Below are 15722 nucleotides of genomic sequence, written 5' to 3'. Positions count from 1 at the left end.
AAAGGCAAGTCTTTAGATAGCGTCCATAACCCGGAGAATGTAGGCGTTCCGCAGTAATCACTTTCCCGTGTTACCCGCGTGTGGCGTTGTTCTATTCACTCTGTCTTATTTCCTTGGTGAGCTGAGCTAGGCCGTTTTTTCTTTCAGTTGTCCACAAACTGAATTTAAATAAACTACTAGCGAAAGCTCGAGAGCAAACAAAGGCAGAGATAATGTTTCCAAGGGGACGAAAAGAAAGAAGTGCTTCAGTGAAAAGCATCCCGGTGTACACGACAGACGCTGCAAAAGGCTGGAAACGCATGCGCGCAAGCTACACCACCGCACTTGGCTACCTTCTTGCCGAGATAGGCTGCCGCCGCGAGGGTGCTGGACATTGGCGCAGGGTGTCTGAACCCCGTGCAGGCCCTTTGTCGGCCCTTCCTTCTGACGTACGATCGGCGAGACTCCGCACCGAGGCTTGATGCGCATTAGCGATGATTTACTGAGTTCGAACTGCTCTGGAAAGGGGAGTGCGAGAAGGGCATGGGCATACTGGTTCGGCAGTACGGGAGAAGAGAGAGATAGAATGACTGAAAAGAGGCGAAGCTAGGCTGTAGAAGGGAGGAGGTGTATTGCAAGTTAAAGGTGCGGAAACGAGGAGAGGAAAGCGGGTGGCGGTGCGAGTGGGAGAAGGGAGGTCTCTGGGCCGCTTGCGAGCACGGGTGCGAGCATGGGGTTAGGCGGCAGGGCGACGCATCTTTTGAGCGTGAAATATTTCCTCGTTATCGGGGCCTGTGAATTATTGCTGCTTTGCAGAGCTCGCGCACCGGCGCGAAAAGCTTATGCTCGCGGTCCTCTGCGTAACGAGATTGCGCCGCTATCGGCAGCGCATGCAGGCCTGATTGGTTCTTTTCGCCGAACCACGTTTTCTCTTTCTCTCCTTCTTGCACTCTATCTATATATCCTGCGCGAATATGCAGTGAGCTTTCCTCGCACGCTTTTTTGGGCCCCTTGGCTTTGCCAGGAATGGGCCGATAGACTCTCGCGGCGATAGTTTCTTGCTGTGGTATTGCTCGGGCGGCGTGAGGCCGCGTTCGCTTCTTCGAACTCGGCTTTCGCTGACTGCGAGATTATGCGCTGCGGCGCCGGCTCTTCGAGAACGCGAGAGGTTTAGCGAGTGTTCGGAACCTGCTTACTTGGAGGAGTGTTTAACGCGGAGGTGCGAGGTTACAGAAAAAGCTCTCTTGAAATGCGTGCTCTATGCGCGAGAACTTGCAGCCATTGCATTGATCGCGACCACGACATGCCACTAGCAACTACGCTGGGTTTTGTCTTTTTTTTTTTCTGAGAAATAGCATTGTTTCAAAAAGAAAGAAAAGGGGGGGGGGGGTAGAATGTGGGAGCCATCAGCATGGCGCGTGGTTTATTCGCGGCGCATTTGTGCAAGAAGAGAACGGATCCGTTGTAGAAAGGCAAAAATAATGACAATAAAATGGGCAATGTGTGCCAACGGTAGGTGCATGCGGCAGTTTCGCTTACACTAATAACAAAGCCTTGTATTTTGGCCTTTTTACATTGCTCTCACGCTTTAATTTTTTCCTTACAGAAATAATAGGCGTGCCGAAAGAGCTTTAAGGCAAACGTGCACTTTATTAATTTGTAGAACGAGAGTATGCGCTAATAGGATTACCGTTACCTGTTAGGATTTTGAAAACATCACGAGCGCAGCTATACTCTTCATGACTATATTTGAAACGCCACTTCGTGTTTGAAGAGCGCTGCGATGAGGCAAAAAAGCAAATAATAATAAACACTTTTTTTTAAATGGAGAAACGTGCTGCAGAACGATTATCATGGCAACAACGATGCCTTATATCGTTGTGATCTTACTAAAAAAGTCTTCATACAAACATGTTAGAAATTCTATGAACTGTTCTGGTCTATGAGTGTGCCTCAGAAATGCGTTGAAACGGGGAAAAAAATGTGCATGCGCGATTGCGTCCAATGGTTGAAAACATTTGTCTCAAGCGTCATGGTGCATCAACCAATTCATTTTTGGAACCATCCGCTGCCCGAACAAGAATTAAAAGTTAAGCATACGCCTTCACTGAAAGCAGAGGAGGTCTCCTGCCTTAAAACCAAGTTTTCCAGTGGAATGCGTTATCCCTCTTCACGTCTTTAGGAGAAGCAGCGCTTGTAATCTACGATGCTTTCAGTGCCTTGCCTACTATATGACTGCTTCCTGCTCTTGAAAAAGGGTGGCGACGCCATTGTCACTGAATTAAAGATCGCTGCGCATTTTAAAGCCATATCAAAGGAATTATTCGGTTCTTCGTACTATTGGTTCGAGATAAAGAGGTCTTAGCGAATACTCTGGGACAAAATGAGACCGTTTGGAAAGCATCTGACGACAATTATATCACGCTGAGATAACACGTGGCCTATCGCACACTCTCATGCGAACCCTAGCTCGCTAGTCAGAAAGCCAAATTTTTCGTTTGCCGTTATAAACCTTTGGGGACGCTGTAAGTTACCCACCTGACCCACGTTATTTCAGTCATTCTGCCTCTCCTTCTTTGTCTGTCTGTCTGCCTGCCTGCCTCTCCTCAAGCGCTGATGTTTCTTTTTCCGTTCTTTATTTTTATTTCTTTATTTTAGCAATTTTTTGTTCTTACCTAGGTATTGTCGCATCTAGAGGGTGGTGTCGAAACAGTGCAGCCTGTGATCGTTCCACCATCTTCTTCAGTCGTCGTCGTCGTCGTCGTCGTCGTCGTCATCATCATCAGCAGCAGCATCACCATCATCTTCTTCTTCTTCTTCTTCTTCTTCTTCTTCTTCTTCTTCTTCTTCTTCTTCTTCTACTTCTTCTACTTCTACTTCTTCTTCTTCTTCTTCTTCTTCTTCTTCTTCTACTTCTTCTTCTTCTACTTCTTCTTCTTCTTCTTCTTCTTCTTCTTCTTCTTCTTCTTCTTCTTCTTCTTCTTATTCTTTTGTGCAGTGCAAAATTATCTGCACGTGGGACCCGGGGCAAATGAGATTGACTACTAATTGTTTACGAACATGCGCTTTGTTTTTGAAATCGTTACACTGGGAGAGTCAGTGTAGGCAGTCGCTGCACTAGCTCATCCCATCCCATTTACCATGATAAGACATTTACGCGCAACAAAAAAAGAAGAAAGAAAAGATGGGTTGTGCGCGACGACGCCGAAAATACGTCGGAAATACGTTCCCATGGGGTTAACACTTACGAAAGCCCTTAAGCGCACGCGCACCATTACTCGTTGGTGTGTCGGGCAGCAGTGCAATTTAAACGCGCCTTTAAACTATTCCGTTTCACTGCACGAGGCTCAAGTGTCTTCAGTGATCTAGAAGGAATCGGCGGTCACCACCACTGCGCCGCGGCGCTTGATTTATTAGGCGGCGCTTTCGACCTAATTTAGGTCGCGTCGAGAAAAACGACAGCTTCCAAAGTCTCGCACATACATCCTCTCACTTTTGAAACTTTGCGATTGCTTTTTTAAAGGAAGGTTGGTTGTCTCGTTTCGTGGTATAGAAGAACGAGAAAACAAGGAAAACGGAGAGTAGACAAAAGTATTGGGGAGCAGATCAGACACGGGGAGAGGTGTACTACAGTCCGAAACACGCTCTACAAACCAGTGCTTACATTCACGTCCCTTTCCGAGCGCCAGAGAGCTAAGGCGAGTACAGAAGGCGGGGCGAAGCACGCAGAACATCGGCTCGGTAGGCCGCCGCCGCTCATCGCCAGCAGCGGTGCATCCTTTCCAGCGCTAATATCCAATAATGAGAGCCAGAGCTTGCGGCGCACGCTCATTTGCCTCTCTCCAATTCGTTCAGCTCACAGGTCCCGCTGCTTCGACCCGCAGCGTGCCCCGGCGGTGTTTTTTCCACAGCAGGGACTCGAAAATTAGAGGAACTAGATGAGGGCTCCAACGCGGAGGCTGAGAGCTGTGGAATTGAGCATATAGGAGATGGGGCCGTAGGTCCGTGGAGGCGGTCACGGAGCTTAAAGGGATTTCGCCAACTGACAAATTTCGCGCGGCGAACTGTTTGCGAAGCGGTCTCGCTGCAGCATTCTATAGCACACGAATAAGCAGCGGTGGGTATGGGGGGGGGGGGGGGGGCACGTGCGGACGAACGCGGCAGTGTAATAAAGCACGCCGGAAGCAACAGATATTATTCATGTACATATATGCAGAAGATAACGGGGACGATGAAACGCCGACGGCGCGCTGCGCACTGCTGTGAGTGCGCATCAGCGACGCGCGGTGCGAAAGCTTTAACCAAAATGAGAGGGCGGGCAGGGCAGTGGGGGAGGGCGAGCGAGGCCTGGCGCAAACGCGAAAACGAAACGAGGGCATGATGTCACGAATGGCCGCGCGTGTTTGGACGCCTTCCTTCCGCTGCGCGAGGTGAAGGAAATTAGAAGCTTCCTCTTCCACATTTCCTTCATCTGTCCCGATAACTAGCGTGCAGCACTGTCGGCACTATAGCCGCAGCCAGCCAATGAGATGCCGAAATCACGAAGCGTATTATTGTACCAACGAACACTTCGTGACTTATAGGCACCTTCCTTAGCTCGGGTCTGCTGAGCACGAGCGTTTCTTACTTGGTGTTGGTGTTGATAGGAATGGCTTTAGACGCCTTTATAGGATATCTAAAGAAGCTTTGAAGATTTGTGCAGGTATCCTTTGCCTGGCTATATGTTTATCTTTCCTCTACCCGTAACCTATGGACATCGGTCCCTTAGACATTTGAAAACATAAGATTATACATTTCCAGCGACAATCTCGAAGCTGTGAACTTATATGTCTTACTCCCTGCTGACAGTGTCAAGATCGTAGATATCGAAATGCATGCGCTCTCTTCCTCAGCTTGGAAGGGTTTTTTGTCAGTGCGTCATGTGTTTATTGGAGTTAACCTTTTACTTTTACGGGTAACATAAGCAAATGCAGCGAACTGATGCCTACCTGATACGAAGACTATTCCGGCATCCACAGCGCTGAACAGTTTTGCTAAAGCGGAGCTCAGTGCCCGTCCTTTTCGGGAATCAAGGGGAGCAAGGGACCGGCGAGCGGGGACGGAAGGAAAGAAGGAAGACGGGGGAAGGTCGGAGAGGCGCGGCATTTCCTAACGGCAGCCTGCTGCGGTTTGGAGCCGCGTGGCTGCAGAACAGGGATTCACGCGGAAGGGGCCATTCGTAATCCCGTCACGGGGCCGCAGTTTTGGAATTACAGCGGCGCGGTTTGTTTCCGCTCCACGTGTCGCCTCCGTCCTTTTAGTCTGCCGCCGATGCAACGGGGGAGAGGGGGCGTGGTTAGGAGAGGAGAGAGAGAGGGGGGGAGGCTACGCAGTTGGGAACCGCTGCTTCGTACAACGACGACCTCTGTACCATCTGCATAGTGCACGTCGGCTAGCCAGCCGGTGTGCAGGCTAGCTGACCTTACGCCGCAGAATTAGTGCGGGGCGCTCAGTCCCCACTTTTAGTGGCCGTAAAAGCTTTTTTGCCCTAGGTGACTTTCGGTGCAGTTTCTGCCGGCTAACTTTGAGGGGGAGACGGGGAGGGGGAGTGGTGCTGCGCGTTCTGTTCTGGTGTTTCGTCGAGTACAAACACAGGTGACGCTTTCATCCGCTTCGTCCGGAGCCAGAGAATTCTGTAAGAAAAGAAGACTAGGTCGTCCGGCCCGTTCTGTGTGACATTTCCCGAGCATATCGTTCCATTCCTCCAGTTATTCGCGCTTCTCGTTTTCAGTTCGATAACTTTCAAGGAATGTCTCTCAGGAACGTTAAAGATTGGTCTTGTTGTTTCTTCATGATTTGAAGTACAACACCGTGACTTTCTGGCAAGGACATAAACCTAAGAGCAAACAAGGACAATCGCTTGTCCTCGCCTGCTCATAGGTCTATGTCTCATCAGAAAGCCACACTGTTATTTTTTGAATCCTTCAAGAAAGTGTACGTTAGTCGAAGCCTGACGTGTAGTAAGGTGGCGCTAAAGATAGTATTCAGGCAAAAAGTTACTGCAAAACTTTGTTTCAGAAATATGCGTCATCAAAGATGTTCTTCTGTTGGGTAGGTAGCTCACAGGTTGCTAGACAGGCTTTGAGCGGTTATCTATAGCAGGAATCGTTACAAGCGCCGTTATGCGTTAGCACATAAACAAAAAGTACATCAACAATGTATCCGAAAACACGATTGAGACATGAACGAACAAAAGCCCTTCTTTACAGCACCTTCGTTTCACACTGTATCGTGCGCGAACTTTTCGCAGAAGTTAAAAAGGCGAGCCTTTAGCTTGGCATGCAAAATAAATGACGCTCCTTCTCCGGCATACTTATATAGGCCTATGCGCCGCGAGACGGAAAACCGTGCTCTCTCGTAACACTTTTTTTTCCATCAACCCACCCCCCAAAAATATATAAGGAGATGGAGGCTGTAGCATCATTTGTCATCCCTTTTATCCCCAAGTCATCTGGTCGGGGATTAGGCCTATCGCTTCCAGGTCCCCGCCTGCCCAGGGAATCGAGACGCTGGCAGTCTTCTGCACCGCTGGGATTCGGTGCCTTTACTATATATACTCTCCCTTCTCGAATGCAAGCAGCCGCCCGACGCAGATCGCCCATCCGCTTAAACGTTGGCGCTGCGATAATAAAGATCAGCGAGTGGCGATGGGCCCCGCGAACGAGCGAAGACAAGCGCCGCCTGCCCGTATAGTCGACGACCGAGCGCCTCTTACGGCGATTTCTTCGGCGCTATACTACGATCGAAGCGCTGTGAAACGCCGTTTCAAAGGACCGTCGGCGTCGTCTTCGGCTTCGTTGTCCCGAAGCTAACGGAGCAGCGGAGAAGGCAGCCTCCTTTGCCGCGGGACCGCCCGAAAAATCAATGGCTTGTCAATTTTTTAAGCCGGAACGCAGGTGGGAGGAAAAACGGGCGGCACGCTTCCTCTCGGTGGATATCGCTTCGCCTCCGCTCTTCCTACTGCATTATTCTGAGCGTTGTCCCACTAAAACTATGCAGTGTTGCGAACGCTTTAGAGCCTGTGTTGGCCGAGTAATAAAGCAAGTATCTCCTGGCACGCAGTTTTCCGCCCCGCTGTACACGCATACTGCATGCATCTGCCACATTCGTGTCCTTCTGCGAAAGCCATTATCAGACTTACGTAGTCGTCTGTACAGCGACACAGTAAACAGCCCTTTAGTACGGGTGCTCGCTTTCCTGATCAAAGTGCAATAACCTCACATCTTGCAACCGTCGTCCAAAAATTTCGCCCGGCTTGATCCTGCGCATTAAACTTGGCAGGCGCACGATCCTTTGCTTCAACGGCGCTGTATGGTTTTAGTGAAGCATATAGCTCAGCCCTCTTTCCGCGAACGTCTTGCTTAACTCGACCGAGCCTTAACGCCTTCTATTTTACGTATTTTTACTGTTCTTAAATTTTGGTTTTACCTTCTAGAGAGGCGTCGATGAAGACGAAGTTGCACGCATGGGCATCATCGTCTGGCTGCTTTACATTCTGTATAGTTGATTCGGTAGCGCTCGCTCGCGTAAGTAGCCTGCCGACTACACGAGAGTACAAAGACTTAAAGGAGCTTGAAACTTACCGGCCTAAGGGAGAGGTGCCGGTGCGGGTTTGGTAGGGGAGCACCGTCGTGGAGCGGTAATCAGACGCCGTGAGCGGGAACATTTGTCGTCAGGTGCGCAGCGTTTCCCAGGTGCGCAATCCCTACGTGTCCGAGCCGGGGTGCCTGCAGCACAGAGCTCGTGATTTAGAATCATTAAAGTTAATCCTCGCTCAACTAGCTCCATCAACGAGACTTTCATTCTTTTCTTTCGTTTCTCCTTTGTTTTTGCTTTTTTCCCGCTCTATGTAATATACGTTGGGTGCGCCCAATCGGCACTAAAAAGCGGGGCAGTTCTTTCCTTTTTGTTCGTGTTTTCTCTTCCTTCTTATTTGCTTTCACAGCCCCCTTGAAGCAAGCTTCTACGAAAGCGGCTTCCTCTCTCTGTCGCTAAATACTGCAGCTGCGAGACAGCGCGAGCTGGATTGCATTCGAATCGTCGGTGCCTGCTCTTTTCTTTGTATATCTTTCCTTCCTTCATTTTCTGCGTTAACCGTATTGACGAGAAGAGTCGTAGTTTATTATTCATACTTTTTTCTGATTTCTTAGGCAAGGAGACCCACCGCTCTAATGCTTTGCAGGTGATGTCTACAAAACGCTTGAGATGCGGCGCGAGGTAAAAGACTACTGCTAGTACGAGGGGAAAAATGCAACTAAAGCTTCTCCGACACTTGCAGACCTGCGAAACGAAATAATCGGGTCGACATAGTTTTGATAGGAATGTGTTGCACGCAGGAAAAGTAAAACGGCAAAGGCTGGTATCCTGCATCTTCTCATCTTGTACATAGAGCTAAGCCAGTGTTTTAAGGTCTGTTTCAATATGCGATTTGAAGCGGAAATTCTTTTTTACTTTTTATTTGTTTAATTAATTTATTTTTTCGCGGTTCTTAGAGGGGCTTCTTGCAAGCCGAGACGTATTTTTAGATTGCAGGGAAATGAGAACAGGCCAAATGTTTTTTTTTTCCTTATGCCTAACACGCATACAAAGCAGCAGCTTCACCCAACATCATTTCATTGAATTGGAAGTTACTCTCCACGAAGAGCATCTCGCCACTCCAACTGCGGCGTATAACGCCCGGGTATTCGACCCCCCCATCGCTTGCGCTGGGCAAGAAATCGTTTCACGCGTAGAGGGCATGACCGGGCTGAAGGGGCCCGCCGATGTGTCAGCGGCAGGGAGACTTAATTGAGCCTCTTCCTGGCCAGATTGTGAATCTCTGCATTACTCCCCCCGTCTGCCCTGTCAGCTCCAGAGTTCGAAGGACCGTAAATTTTGTGTGCCGCGGCGGTTATGGCTGCGCAGTCCACTCTCTTTCCTCAGTCTTTCTAGAAAAAAAAAATCGTGCTTGTTAGGTCTCTCTCTTGCCACTAAGGGTAGTGCCGTTCCTTTCTTTCTTTCTTTCTCTCTCTCTCTCTTCGTTCTTTTTTGTTTTGTTTTTAGCGCCCTGAAGAAATTCTTAGTTGTTTGATCTGCCGCTTTCAAGAAGTCGTCCCCGGGGCTAAATAGTGCGGACAGGGTTGGCGGGAGAAAGAGGGGAGGGGGGAGGCGTAAGAGAGAGAGAGAGAGAGAGATGTGGTAGAGTTTGAACAAGCTTTTCTCCAATACTGCTCTCCAGACTCATCCTTCGTATCCTCATCGTTTGACCCTCGAGGGCTTGGCGCCAATTTTGGTCTTCAGCCATTCGTGACAAAAGAAAAGCAAATAGATGAAGAAAACGAGGCACCCTTTGTTGACCAGCCCCCTCGAGAAGTGAGCGACAAGAGAGGAATTTTTCGTCGCTCAGCGATGAAGAGCTTTCACGGGGTTTGAAAACGGGGGACCGTTATTGCGTCTAGCGGCGACGACATTGTGCGTCACCGCACCCGGCGAACCCTGTGGCTCCCCCCCCCTCAGTTTCTGCAGCTCCTGGAATTCTTGTCTGCCCATCTCGTTTTTTTTTTTTTCTGGTTATTGAGTGTGTATTTATCTGTTATTCGCCTCCTTCTTCTTCGTGCCTGTGGATGCTTCAAACGACGCGGCGTCGTGGGGGCATTGGTGGTCGAAACACCACATGGTGGCTTGACAACTGACTTTCCTCCGTGCACGAGGGGATCTCAACGCAAGCGCAGCCCGCCACCGTCCAATCTCCTTGAGAAGCACTTTCGCGTACGAACCCAGAAGCTTGTTGCGTGCGACGTTTTCTTTTTTTCTTCTTCCACCGCCATTACAAAGTCTTCACATTATTTTTGTTGTTGTTCTTGCTTGTTTTTATTTTACTGTCGCGCAGAGGCAGCCCATGTTTTCACGGGCGGCCATTCTAAATGCCCTCGTAGAAGCACGCCTTGCGTTAGCGCGAAGTGAGAGGGATTCAAGGGGCGCGCCTCTTGTTGAGGCAAAACAAGAATGAGTGAAATAAGGATGAAGAAGTGACAACGTTGTTATTATTACAGCGTGCGTCGTCGACGCAGACAGGACAGGAAATTTGTTGCCACTTGACTAAGCGTGCCCTCTTGTTGCTGGGCCCTGGCTTGTTTACCCAGAAGCACGTGATTAAAAACGCTACAATTTCACGGTGTATATAAGCTGGGCGAGTGCTTCATTTGAACGGTTGTACTTATTAATGGTCTAGTTTTTGCTTTCCTTTGTTTTATAATCACCATTCATAGAGTGCAAGATATCCTCCTTTTTAAGGAAGGAAGGAAAAAGTGGAGAAGGAAAGGCAGGGAGGCTAACCAGTTTAGCTAAACCGATTTGCTACCCTACACATGGGAGCGGGATTGGGGGATGAAAGATGAACGTTTCTCTAAGTACCGACATACGTACCCCAAGTTTCTGATTCACAGACAGCGTTCTGGCTCTTCGGGAACGCTGATTCCGTAATTTAACATGCTGCTTGGTTGAAGACTCTACTTCTGATGATGGCACTTGTTTGAAGATAGCCTGCGAAGATAGCGTAAGAAGATAGCTAGTGTTCTTGTGCCTCATCATAGCCAGTAATATCGGACGGGAAGTGATGTAGTACAATATAATCACCTAAAGTAAAATCTGCTAATTATGACGCACAGAGTGCGACGATGTGGCTTGTGTCAATGAGCGCCAGTTCTGGAGTATCCGCTTTCTTAGTTTGCTTGTGCTTTGTAGTCACACGGAATATGTTCAGTATCACGAGAAGAAAAAAGAAAAAAAAAACGTTTCACTTTAGGTTTGAATACGCGCCTCCAGTTTCGAATCACTGAAACTACCACTTCGGTATTGTTTGTTCGTGCAGACTATCTCAGACTCCAAGTCGAAATTGTGTAATGCCATATATGCCATATCAATAACCGAGTCGTTGCTATTGTTTTAGCGGATTTGCTGGTGGCATTGGATATTGTATATCAGAATAATCTCGCTCGGCGAATTTCAATTTAAAACCCCGATGTGTACTGATGTACTCCACATTTGTCTCAGAAGAGGGCATTTCACTAGATCATAAAGACAGCGTACGTGTATATTTCAGTCTTCATTAAATACTTGAGCAATATCTATTAAGCTAATGACGTTTGTATAAAGCCAAAAGATATAGTCCAAGATGCCTGAATGTTCAACACGTGATGGGTGGCCGTATAAACATGTGAAGCGTAAGCCTTGCAGGCAACATGAAAAAACGTTTTCCTAATACTAAACTCCACAATTTAGAGGCCTTATTAAAGCATTGTATAGGAAAAATAAGAACCTTCACATGCATTGAAGTCATATTTCTAAGCTGTTGTTCCTAACACGTTTGATCTATATCGCCGTAAGAAATGCTGAGCATATTTAACATTATTTCTAATGCTATTGAAAACAAAGTGCTGACCTAATATGCTGGATAGGTTGAGCGCGTTGCAAAGTGATATTAGTTTTATAAGTTCAATTTTATTATTTTTTATTCATATCTTTCCGAGGCTCTAACTTAGTTCGTCAGTGTGAAACAGGTCTTTTGATAATCTGTTATTAGAGCTTCCCTACGAAAACTGTACGCACCGATGAGTTTTGGCCAAGAATGAAAACCCAACGTACGAGCGAGCAACTGGATCGCTGCAAAATAAACAAAGAAAACAGTAAAAAGCAGAGCACGTCCGCTCATCTGGAATGCAGCGCATGCTTAGCCGGCCGAGTGCCACCGTCCCCTTTACTCGCGTAATGCTGTGGTAAGGGCTCGCATAATCCGCTGTGATAGAACAGGCGCGGAATTATTGTTTCGTTGCTGAGAAAGGAAAAAGAGAACCCCCCCCCCTGAACCGGACGATAACAGGATAGTTTCACGATAATAAGGATTACGCCCCTTTGCTCTCTCCCGGCTGCTTTCTCGTGACGCCGCTGATCTCCTATCCAACATTGACTTTCATCGCCTGTCTGGCGTTTCACCCGAAAGAAAGAAGGGTGGTTTCTTTCTTTCTTTTCTTCCTTTTTTCTTTCTTTCTTTCTTTCTTTCTTTCTTTTGTTTTCTTTAATTTTATCCTATCCGGCTCTTCTGCTATTCCAAACCGCCACCGCTTAAATGAAACTTGCTGCTGACGTTCGTGCCACTTTGACCGTCCATCGAATGTGTTGGAAAGGAAATCGGCTTGCGAAACAAGTCGCCAAAAAAAAAAAAGGGAAGCAAAATAATCCTATGTGCAAATAAGCTTGCTTAGCTTGAAAGAAATAAACGGAGTCCGAGAAAAGAAGAAAAGAAAGAATCTGTTCGGATGGTTTGGGCTGTTCCTTTGCAACTTTTCTTCGTCCGCATACTCTTGGCGGCTTAATTGGATGTTTGAAATATTGATAATTCCTTCCCTCTGGCTTGAAAGGCCCGTCCCCTTGCGTCAATTGAAGGCCCGAGGAAGATATACAGTAACACGGCATCTGCTCAAAGTTATCGCTGGGCTCCTTTTCTTCGAGTCCGTATTTCTTATTTCGTCCTTTCGTTTCCCAGATAGTATTTTCCCTTTGTTTTCTTTCACGCGCAGTATCAATTAAGCCTCGCTTGGTGACAAATTAGTGGACCGAGGCCGCATTCGCAATTGCGCAAGAATGTTGTATTCGCCTGATTAGCACCGTTTTGTTCCACAAGGCAGAGCGTTAACGTTCATTTTATTTTTCTTATTTTTTTATTATTTTACACTGATTTGGTATAGAAATCGGAGTCGTTTATCCGACAATGAAGGAGGTCAGATGATGTGCAGTCTATTTTCTATTTCTTGCTTATTTCTCCCGACAACTGAAAACGTACCGATTAAGCGCTGAGAGTTTTAGAAAGGATACTTAATTATGTTCATAAATGAGGAGTGCCGTGAAATGTCGCACTGGTTTTGCTCTCTATACTGCTCATATCTTGCTCTTATTTTTTGGTCTTCCTTTATTTGCACTGTGTCTTCAGTTTATGAATAGTAACATTGTAAGGCTTTGTATTAGTTTCTTTAAATTTATTCAACTTATTATGTAGTACCTCTTATACAGCGTGTCCAACCATTCAAGTTCTTCAAAAGCGTTCACTGTACTATTTAACATGTTTTTTATCGTTTTCTTAGCGTACAAAGAAATGTCTCTTTGCGCAATTCTTGCTCTTCGGCTCTTGCAAAAATCTTAGTTACGTGCACTAATTGTCCTATAGATACAGAAAAGATATGGAAGCCGAATGAAGTACGTAGTTTAGCCTCACTGCATAGTTCTAGGCTGTCATTGTTCGCGAAGCGTCATCCGGAAAGAAACATCGCATTTAGACTACTTGCCTTGCAACTTGTACAAGCCAACCACCATGAAATCTGACTTTGGCTAAATCGACAATAAATAAATAAATAGCGTGTTACTACTAAAGCGATCCAGGTAAAGCTGCAGGGCCGGTAGTTGTCAACTGTTTTATTATTATTATTATTTTATGAGCAGCCTTTAAGCAGCACTTAGACCGACAACGTGTGGACCTGGTCCTTAGCGGAAAATTACCTAAATCTCGGCACGCTGCATCCGAGGTTTTTGAGCGCGCTTCTGGCAGTGGCACCCATCGCTTAATTCAACGCGGCTATGCCGAGAAGCCGCGTGCACTGAGACATCAGTCAGTTTGGGCGAGCAAAAATAAAGGGAGAGGGGGAGGGGAAGTTTATGCATGAAAAAGCGTTAACTTTTCCGAACCTTTAGGTATTCATTCGCTCGTGTTTGGAACGTAAATGTTTTCCAGGAAGCTTCTTTATGGGTCGTATTTTGTGACTCTAAGGCAGCCCTTCACAGCATCAAGTCTGCATCACGTCACAGAACTTACGAGCAGATGATATCTGACATCAGGGAAGTGCACCACCATGCTCTGGAAAGAGGACACCACATTATATTTCAATGGATCCCTGCCCACTGTGGCATCGTCGGCAACAACCTAGCTGACAAGCCTGCCCGGTGTGCCCACGAAGATACCAAGACGCGTCCAACACCTTTGGCGAGGTCGGACGCTGCCAAAGAACTTCGCCTATTTGTACGCAAGAAGTCACAAGATCTCTGGATTTTAGCTGCCTTCAATTGCAGATTACGTAAACTGGACCCCACGCTACGGCTGCAACTGCCCTCTAACCTTTCCCGCGGCGAAACGACCTTGTTGTGTCACTTGTGGCTGGGAGTGGCGTTCACGAACGCGTACTCCTACCGTATGGGAATGGCCGAGAGCCTGATGTGTGACTCCTGTGGGCGCGAGGAGGCCATCGAGCACCTATTCTCTACCTGCCCTCGCTACGATGTCCAATGCCTCTCTCTGCGGGCAACTTTACGCCGACTGGACTCGAGACCGTTCACCGAGTCAAAGATACTCGGACCGTGGCCACACCCGTCACTGGCTCGAAAAGCGATTCGCGCACAAGTGTAGTACTTGAAGTGCACCGGCTTAAAAGACCGTTTATAGCGTCCTTGTGTAAGGTGACCGACTCCGCATACACCCCAGCTTGGTTATTCAAGACTGGGCTTCGCGCTTCCCCACTCTGTGTTTTCTGTGGTGACATTGAAGACATCGAACATTTCATTTGGCTATGCCCGCAGTTTGACACAGAAAGAAAAGCGATGGTCGACAACCTACAAAAGACCGGTCTTACGCACAGGACCTTTGAAGACGTTGTTTTCCCCGGAGTACCCGCGGCATACAGGAACGACTGCTGATAGCCTTCCTGCGAGACACGGGGCTCATCGACACCTGGTGACACACCCCTGATCTCAACTGGAAGGAGGATCAGGCGGAACAATTGCCGGCTATGTATGCCAGGCTAACCCCGCCTGCTTCAACATCACCACCACCAGCACCACCACCTCCCTCCCGCATGTACTCAGTGCTTACTTTCTCCCTTTCTTCCTCTTTCTATTCCCCTTTCCCCCACCCCAGTGTAGGGTAGCAAACCGGATGCTGTTCTGGTTGACCTCCCTGCCTTTCCTATCCTTGTTTTCTCTCTCTTCTTTATATATCTACAGTGTCAAAAACTAGGCTTTGTAGGTGGTCCAAAATTTCGTCGCACTGGATTTTAAGTAGTAGAGCGTTTTAGTCGCCTGTACGACACCGTAATCGCGATTGCACCATAAATTCTTCGCCAAGAAATTAATTTGTGTCAGCTGCCCGTCGGTAGCTATTTCTGATAGAGAAGAACAGATTCACATCAAGGCTAAATTGCTTAATGAACGGGCATAATTTTGACGTACGTGACCGCAAATAGCTCTCAGTGTGTTTTACTTCTTTGTGATTTTAAGCTTTACTTGTTTGTTATAGTTTTTCTTTCTACAACAATGTCTTATTTGTTTCTAGTATACTTTTTGTTTTTCTTGCTTGAGAACCAAACAACCTTTTTTTTTTTCAGGAATAAGATTTTAACGCACTCTGCTTGTTCCATTCAATTCGTAGTTCAGTCAATGAACTGATTAGTAGGCACCCGCCATGGTTGCTCAGTGGCTATGGTGTTGGGCTGCTGAGCACGAGGTCGCGGGATCGAATCCCGGCCACGGCGGCCGCATTTCGATGGTCCTCCACTACGGCGTGCCTCATAATCAGCATGTGGTTTTGGCATGTAAAACCCCATAATTTAATTTTAATTTTAGTTGGTAGGCATTATGGCAGCCTTTATACATAATTACCGCCAGAACGTAGGACATTTGGCCGTGAC

The 15722-nt window shown here is 47.4% G+C and overlaps 1 protein-coding gene across 2 annotated transcripts in view; it reads left to right on the top strand.

Annotated features, from left to right (window-relative positions):
• LOC142582925 (protein turtle homolog B-like) overlaps positions 1–15722 on the top strand; it is a 343110-nt gene that overhangs the window by 30588 nt on the left and 296800 nt on the right. The window lies entirely within an intron of this gene.

This window comes from Dermacentor variabilis, chromosome 5 (genome assembly GCF_050947875.1).
Source record: "Dermacentor variabilis isolate Ectoservices chromosome 5, ASM5094787v1, whole genome shotgun sequence".
Classification (NCBI taxonomy): domain Eukaryota; kingdom Metazoa; phylum Arthropoda; class Arachnida; order Ixodida; family Ixodidae; genus Dermacentor; species Dermacentor variabilis.
Note: the sequence above shows the minus strand (reverse complement) of the source record. Positions and strands in the feature narration are given on the sequence as shown.